The sequence below is a fragment of the Myotis myotis genome, unplaced genomic scaffold, assembly GCF_014108235.1.
Source record: "Myotis myotis isolate mMyoMyo1 unplaced genomic scaffold, mMyoMyo1.p scaffold_m19_p_9, whole genome shotgun sequence".
Lineage (NCBI taxonomy): Eukaryota > Metazoa > Chordata > Mammalia > Chiroptera > Vespertilionidae > Myotis > Myotis myotis.
Window position 1 is genome coordinate 9,849,306 of NW_023416401.1, and position 9,062 is coordinate 9,858,367.

The 9,062-nt window shown below is 43.6% G+C and overlaps 1 non-coding gene across 1 annotated transcript; it reads right to left on the bottom strand.

Moving 5' to 3' along the window:
• Positions 1 to 7,229: 7,229 nt before the first annotated feature.
• LOC118663933 lies at positions 7,230 to 7,370 on the bottom strand. The gene has a single exon (XR_004970218.1). It is a non-coding gene; the product is annotated as a U4 spliceosomal RNA (small nuclear RNA).
• Positions 7,371 to 9,062: the final 1,692 nt, after the last annotated feature.

Sequence of the window (9,062 nt, forward strand, 5' to 3'; positions counted from 1 at the left end):
CCATAACCTCCCCATCAGCCCTGCCCTGAGTGTGACAGGGTGCGGCGCCCCAACCCCCTGATCTGCCCTGCTCTGTGTGTGACAGGGGGCGGTGCCCCAACTCCCCTATCAGCCCTACTCTGTGAGTGACAGGGGGGAGCTCCCCAACCCCCTGATCGACCCTGCTCTGTGAGTGACAGGGTATGGAGCCCCAACCCCCCTGATGGGCCCTGCTCTGTGAGTGACAGGGGGCAGCGCCCCAACCCCCTGATTGGCCCTGCTCTGTGCGTGACAGGGGGTGGCGCCGCAACCTCCCCATCGATCCTGCCTTGAGTGTGACAGGGGGCGGTGCCCCAACCCCCTAATCGGCCCTACCCTGAGCGTGACTGAGAGTGGCATCGCAACCTCCTGATCCGCCCTGCTCTGTGCATGACAGGGGGCGGCGCCCCAACTCCCCAATCAGCCCTGCTCTGAGCCTGACCAGGGGCTGCACCTAGGGATTGGGCCTGCCCTCTGCCACCCAGGAGCAGGCCTAAGCCAGCAGGTCGTTATCTCCCAAGGGTCCCAGACTGCGAGAGGGCACAGGCTGGGCTGAGGGACCCCCCCTTCCCCCCAAGTGCACAAATTTTTGTCCACCGGGCCTCTAGTACACTTTATAAGCAAGAATTTTACCATATTTAATTTATACCTTAAAAAACCCTCACTTACAATAAAGGCACAATTAAAAGTGTTATAAAACTCAAAATTTAGCACAAAAGAATATCTCATGACTTTCCAGATAGAATGATGGCTGGCTGTGAGGAAATCGCCCTTTCTTTTGATTGGCACAAGTGTCCCCAAGTTTAATAAGCAATGCATCTTCTGTGACACCCCTGCCAGGGCAGTGTCTGAGGAGGAGTGGGGTCTGGAATGAGGGACAGCCCCCAAGGCCGCACTGCTCTGTGACCAGGCTGAATGCGCAAGGCAGAGATGTGGGAATGAGTTCTGCGCTGAGCAGCGGGAAGCTAAGTAGTGGTCAGGCTGGACAGATGCACAGAGAAGTTCGATGCCAGGCTGGGGAAGGGGCAGCAGCAGAGAGAACTGGGGGAAATAAGCTAGAAGCCGGACACTAACTGCTTTAAAGGTGTGGAGGCAAGGAAATCCGGTCGCTCACAACACACTCCTGCCCCCTTCATTCTCTAGCACATTGGATTCACACAAACACACATGGGAGTGAGGGCAGGATCCACTTTACTCACTGCTGTTTCTTTGTCACCTAGAATAGTCTCTGACATATGTTAGCAACTCACTATGTATTTCCCAGTGGGATGAATCTTCTGTACCACGTGGTGGGCAATAAGTTCAGGAATTAAAAATCACGGATTGGAGTTAGCAAGAGCTGGGTTCAATTCCAAGCCCTGTGACCTTGGGCGGTATATGGCACTTCTCTGAGCCGCTGCTGCCTGTCTGTGCAATGAGGCTAGCACACCCTGGGGTCGGGCTGTGGACTGGCGTGGGAACTTGGATGTAGAGCCCTTAGCACAGCGCCCAGCAGGCAGCAAGCGCCACTGAGGCAAAGGTCACAGGAGAGCCATTATGACAGCCCAAATGTAACCCACGGAAATGTGGATGTCCACACAGATCTTTTTCTTTTTTTAATTACTTAAATTGCCTACACTTAAAAATTGAGAACTGTTACATAAATATCTGCATCTGGGGCTTCTCTTTAACAACCAGGACAGCCTTCCCCCAGGGTAACCATGAGCTGGAACTCACCGGAAGCCTACCCCTTCAGAAGGACTAGTATTTTCCAGTGTTCATGTTGTCCCAGCCCATATCCCTGTGACTTCACCCACCCGGTCCTGTGGACATGTGTATGGGCAACCAACAATAATAGTAGTAGTATGAGTCATGTATTTCTTTGTTTTTTTTTAGATATATTTTTATTGATTTCAGGGAGGAAAGGAGAGGGAGAGAGAGATAGAAATATCAGTGATGAGAGAAAATCATTGATCGGCTGCTTCCTGCAGACCCCCTACTGGGGATCAAACCCACGACCTGGGCATGTCCCCTGACCTCCTGGTTCATAGGTCAATGCTCAACCACTGAGCCACGGCGGCTGGGCTGATTCAGGTGTTTCTGATTGACACTTAATAAACAGCTGCTATTCCTTTTTGGGTTGCTCTTATTAAAATTTTGTGGCCACTAGAGGGCAATACAGTTTCAATTTTTTTAAAAAAACAGTTATTTTAAAAAACATTACACATATTTAAAAATATGTGAATAGTTTCCATAGCTACATATTATATATTTATGTGCAACCATATACAGAGAGAAGCCTTTTTAAAATGAGGACAAGGCTGATATATAACAGGCCGCTTCTCTTGTTAGTGTGGTCAAATGTAAAGAATAGCCCTAGCGGGTTGGGCTCAGTGGATAGAGCCTCGGCCCGTGGACTGAAGGGTCCCGGGTTTGATTCCAGTCAAGGGCACATGCCCAGGTTGCAGGCTCAATCCCCTGTAGGGGGTGTGCAGGAGGCAGCCGATCAGTGATTATCTCTCATCATTGATGTTCCTATCTCTCCCTCTCCCTTCCTCTCTGAAATCAATGTGTGTGTGTGTGTGTGTGTGTGTGTGTGTGTGTGTGTGTGTATGGTTTTTTTGTTTTTTGTTTTGTTTTTTTTTTAAAGAATAGATGAGACTCCATCGGTCCTCAGCAGAGACCTGAGTCCAGAGTAACTCACCACCTCCCCTTAGAGGAAAAACACAAAGAAATGGCTTCCTTCCCCAAGCTTCCAACCTCCTAGAGTGGGAATTGGGCATTTACTCCCATATCACTGGGTATGCATAAGGGTCAGCGTAAGGGTTAAGAGCAGAAATACGGGGTACACTACCCAAGTTCAAATCCCTGCTGTGATGTCTGGCTGGTTACTTAGCCTTTCAGTGCAGTGCTTTCCACACCTGTAAACAGGGGTCAAATGAATGAACATGTGCAGGGCCACCTTCATTGGCGTGTGACCAGTGCAGGCTGACCTCCATCCCCTTCCTCCGAAAGGCCTTGCACCTGGGGTTTAATGCCCCCCAACTCCATCTGGAAACACTTAATGATTTTATCTTTGAGTTTGTGTTTTGTAAGTGAAATATGATGGGACAATGAAGGATGTGCAGGAACGTGGAGCCTCAGCACACACATGGCCTCCCACTGTGCCCAGGCTGGGTCCTGGGCCACCTGCTCCCTGGCTCATTCCCCTAGGGCAGTGGTTCTCAACCTTCTGGCCCTTTAAATACAGTTCCTCATGTTGTGATCCAACCATAAAATTATTTTCGTTGCTACTTCCTAACTGTAATGTTGCTACTGTTATGAATCGTAATGTAAATATCTGATATGCAGGATGGTCTTAGGCAACCCCTGTGAAAGGGTCGTTCTACAGCCAAAGGGGTCGAAACCCACAGGTTGAGAACCGCTGCCCTAGGGCAATGCCAACAGTGAGATAAGTGGGGTAACCATCCCAGCGCTCAGGGGATGGGAGGCAGCCTCCAGGCAGAGTTCTGAACAGCACACAGGGCGGTACAACAGGGATGGAGACCAGAGTGAAGAGTTCTGGAAAATTTGGCCAGAGAGGAAAGCAGGGGCCAGCCTGGAACCAGCCTAAGCTGCCTGCAGCTGCCCAAAGAGTTCTACTAACTCTGGCAAGGAAGACTGTGGACCCAGATGGAATTACAAAAGGTTCAGCACATCCCTCAAGATGTAGCATGTTTGTAGTCCATGGCTTCTTGGTGGATGCTTCCAGATGATCAAGCATCTGTGTGGTAGAAATTACCTTTGATCTAACTACTAATGAGCTCAAGGTAGCATGAACCATATCAGTTCTTGGAGGAATAGAGATTTAAGAAAAATTCAGAATCGGATTGACATTTACGAGATAATAAAAATTCAGCTTTCTTTTTCATTAATATTTTAAAGGATTCATAAGCTCCTATGACTCAACTGAGAATTCTCCAATGCCTATAAACTCATGTTATTGTTGATAGTATTATAAAAAAAAGAAAGCAGTAATAAGTTTATATAGCTTAACATGTTTTAAATAACTAACTTGAACTGAGAAGGAATCCACCTTCCCCCGAATTTACATGAAGTACCTGTTTTCTATCAAAATTCAGTTAAATTATGAAAGCAATCTTTTAAAATGTCCTTGTATGTTTTGTGATGGTAAACACTGTGAGAAAACATTTTGTTTTGAGTTGTGTAGCTAAATCTAATATCCAGGGCTTTTCATTTTATTTCTCAAAGTTCTGTAGAACCTGGGTAAATATCTACAAATGATAAAGTTACCATGGAAACATAAATTGAAAGCCTTACCTAGAATTACAAAAAAAGAAATTCATAATGCTTCTTCCTACTCCTGCTGTTTTCACAACCAAGTTTTTCTTGAACAAATATTAAAAACTCCTTTTTTTGTATCAAGTAACCAATGTCTGAGGAATAAATCTCAAATTCAACTTAAGAAAAAAGAACTACTATATAGAAGCTTTCCAAAGCTAGAAAAACTTAACTACATATTGACATATAATGGTGTTTATAAACTTTGGAAGCACCCAAAATGCCTAAAAATAAAGAAATAATCAAATAAATCATCATATGAGAAAATATGCAGTTATTTAAATTATATTGTGAAATAGTACTTCATGGCATGAGAAAATGTTTGTGATTCATTAAATAAAAAGAACCAATTGTACATATGTTGCACAAGACCACTGTTATAAAGTCAGTTTTGGCCTGGCCAGCATGGCTCAGTGGTTGAGTGTCAACCTATGAACCAGAAGGTCACAGTTCGATTCCTGGTCAGGGCACATGCCTGGGTTGCAGGCTCGATCCTCGGTGTGGGGCATGCAGGAGGCAGCCAATCAATGATTCTCTCTCATCATTGGTGTTTCTATCTCTCTCTCCCTCTCCCTTCTTCTCTGAAATCAGTATGTACATATATATATATATATATATATGTATATTTAAATAAAGGGATGGAGAAAGATGTACCTTTCTAATATACTCAAAACAAATCTGGAGTAGCTACGTTAACTTCAGACAAAGCCAACTTCAGAACAAGGAAAAATATCAGGGATAAGGAAGTGTGCTAATGATTAAAAGGTCGGTTCTCCAAGAAGACATAGCAATCCTTAACTTGTATGCACCCAATAACAGAGCATCAAAATACATGAGGCAAAAACTGATGGAACTGCCAGGAGAAAAGGCAAAGAGACTATTATAGTTGGAGACAGCAACCTCTCTATCAGTAAATGACAGATGCAGCAGGCAGAAAATCAGTAAGGACAAGGTGAGCTGAACAGCACCGTCGGTCAACTGGATTTAATTGATCCTTGTAGAATCCTTCATCCAACAGCAGAATACATTCTTCTCAGGCTCACATGGAATAGTCACCAAGACAGACCACCTCCTAGGTTATAAATCACACCTTAGCAAATAGAAACCACACAGAGTATGCTCTCCAACAACACGGACTTAAACTAAAAATTAATAAGAGAAAGATAGCTGGAAAATCCCCAAATAGTTGGAGGCTAAAGGACACACTTATAAACAATACATGGGTAAAATGGGAGTCTCGAGAGCAATTTTAAAACGTTTTTAAGGAAGAAAAATCGAAATACAACTTATCAAAATTTGTGGGATACCGTGAAAGCAGTGCTCAGAAGGAAGTGTAAAATGGTACAGCCACTCTGGGAAGGACTTTGGCAGTTTAAAACAAACAACTTAATATGCCACTCCCATCGGATCCAGCAATCGCACTCCTGGGAATTGCATCCCGAACAAATGAAAATTTATATCCACACCAAAACCTGTACTCAAATGTTTATCGTAGCTGAACTTACGACAGCCACAAACTGGAAATGACGCAGCTGTACTTCAGGCGGAATGATTAAACTACCGATTGTACAGCCATACATCCACACCACAGAAAACTACTCAACAATAAAAAGAAGCACTTGATATGTGCCACAACCAGGATGAATCTCCAGAGACTTATGCTGAGTGGAGAAAAAAAAATGCCAACCTCAAAAGGTCACATAAAGTATCGTTCCACTTATCGAACATTCGTGAGATGACACAATTACAGAAATGGAGGGCAGGTGAGTTGTCAGGGGCTAAGGAGGGGTGGTGGTGGGAGGGAAGGGGGTGTGACTATAAATAGGCGTATGCGGGATCTTTGTGGTGATAGACATGTTTTGTATCTTGATTGTACCCTGGTTGTGATATTGAGGCAAAGAGTAAAAGGTATAAGGGCTCTATTTGCGTTATTTCTTGCAACTGCACAGGAACCTGTGATTATTTCAAAATTGAAAGTTTAAGAAAAAAACCCAATAGGTCAGTGGGTCACATTGGGTATACACATTGAGCTGTACCCTTAAGATCTGTGCATTTTGTTGCATGTAAATTTCAACTCTTACACGCTAATGGACTGCTTTTCAATAAACCAGGGCAAAAGATGATCCTAAGAATTTGAAGTAAAATTTGCACATTATACCGTAATTTCTCATAAATTCTTCTTTTGTATACTACTTAGAGACTCCCTTGAGTCAGCCTAACTTTAACAGAGCTCAATTGATGTTATTTCTACTTTCTAATCATATATAGTCTTGGCTACAATTTGAGTAACATTGTTTAAAGTATATCCAGGAAGGTTCCTTAATATATGAGTAATCTTTCTTTTATTTTGCCACTTGTATTATTAGACATATTTATGGACCAATGGTAATGGCTTATTAGGAGGTGGGAATGTTTCATAAGTCATTTAATATTATGAAACCAAACTTCAAGCTGTCACACAAAGTTCTATATAATGCACCATAGTAATTGAATTATAACATTTACAAATTGTGAAACTTAAAACTTTATCTAATAAGCAAAATAAATTGGAAAACTAAAGATGATGGCTGAAAACAATTTTTATAAATGGTTCCTAATCATTTTACAAAAGGTTTCATTTTATTACCTACCTAGTAACTTAAATTTCAATATTTTTTGAAACTTAATACTTTTCAGAGTCTTTACTTAAAAGATGAGATTTCCAGAGCATCTGAGATCTTGCTCCCCAGGATGTCCTCAGTTTGGCTCAAATAAACTCTTACAAAAAAAAATGGGATTTCCATGTAATTATCAGAATTTACATATATATATATAATATATATATATATATAATATATATATATATACACACACACACACACACACACACACACACACACACACACACTTGGTCTCCATAGAGACTGTCCAAAATTGCCAATGCCAACTATATTTCAAGTCGTCATGGCGGGGCATTGGGAAAAGTTTTCAATTAGCAATAGTCATGCCTCAGATGAACCTCATTGGCTATGATACTACCACTGTGTAAAGATCATCAGAATATTTTTTTACAATTTTTTGTAATCTAGCCAGAGGAAATATCTTTTATATTTAACATGAACATATTTCCCAGAAGTATGTGGGAGTGTTAGAATCATAGAATATTAAAACTAGAAGGTCCTGGAAACATTTTTGTTCAGCCGTCTCAGTAGGTATGGAAAGGCGGTCACTTACCCAAGGGCACAGACTTTCGGTTAATGTGCACTCCATACGTATTTGTTTAGCGCCCTCTACTGGAAAGCTGTTAGACTGGCCGGGGGCACGGCAGTGAATGAAAGGGGAGGGGAAACTCCTAACCTCAGAGTTTATAACCTAGTCAGGGGAGAAAGGCAAATAAATACGTGAAATACATAACCCAACAGCTGGACAAATATGCTATGAAGGAAAATGAAGCAGAAAAGAGGTGTGTTGCAGAAGGAAACTAATTTTGAACATACGGTGGTCTGAGGTCTCAATGATCAAAGGGCATTTGAGCAGCTACCCAGGAGGAAAGGGGGAGGGTCACATGGGTGGGTGAGGAGCTTTCTGGGCAGGGCAACAGCCAGCACTAAGGTCTGAGGGAGGCGAACTCGGCCTGTTCCAGAAAAGCATGGAGGCTGGAGTGGCTGGAGCAGAGCTGGGAAATGGAATGATATCCCCAAGTTGAGAAGGGGCCCCTGAAGGGCCTCGCAGGCCTTTGTAAGGACTCGACTTTATGTAAGAAATGGGAGCTGCTGAAGGTTTTTGAGTAGCGGAGTGACCTCCCATAACTTTGGTTCGTGTGGAGAGTAGATGGCAGGGGGACAAGAACAAACAGGGACCAGTTAAGAAGCTATGAATTGCCGAAACCGGTTTGGCTCAGTGGATAGAGCGTCGGCTTGTGGACTCAAGGGTCCCGGGTTCGATTCCGGTCGGGGGCATGTGCCTGGGTTGTGGGCACGTCCCCAGTGGGGGATGTGCAGGAGGCAGCTGATCGATGTTTCTCTCTCATCGATGTTTCTAGCTCTCTCTCTCTCTCCCTTCCTCTCTGTAAAAAATCAATAAAATATATTTTTTTTAAAAAAAGAAGCTATGAATTAACCCAGAGGACAGAGGACACAGTGTGGGGCGGGATGGTAGATATGGAGCGTGTGAGAAAGGGTTACATTTTTGAAGGGAGAACCCAGAGGGAGTAAAGGGCAGAGGTAGGTCAGGACCCAGGTTTCCGATGCCTTCTTTTTGATACACCATGCTGCTGAATCAAGTTCAAGAGAGTATCCCCAAGAAGCAATTTGATTTCTGAGTGACAAGTAAGGAAGGACTAGAGTTGCAGTTTTCAGGATGCAGCTAAGCACAGCTCACACACTGGGTGAGACACTTTCTTTCTCCGCCACGAGGGTCAGCCGGCAGAGCAGATGCAGTCATAGATTGTGATGGTTAACTTTAAGTGCCAGCCTGACGGGCCACGGGGTGCCCAGATTCAACATTATTTCTGGGCATGTCTTTGAGGGTGTTTCCAGATTAGTTAGTATTTGAATCAGCGGTTTCGTACAGTGATTGCCCTCCCCAATGTGAGTGGGCCTCGGCCAACCCACCTGGGACCAGACTAGAACAAAAGGTGAGAAGGAATCTGATCCTTTTTTCCTGCACAGGACGATGCTCCAACCGAGCCACACCAGCCAGGATTATATGCTTTGCTTTATTTATTTACTTTTTAATATATTTTT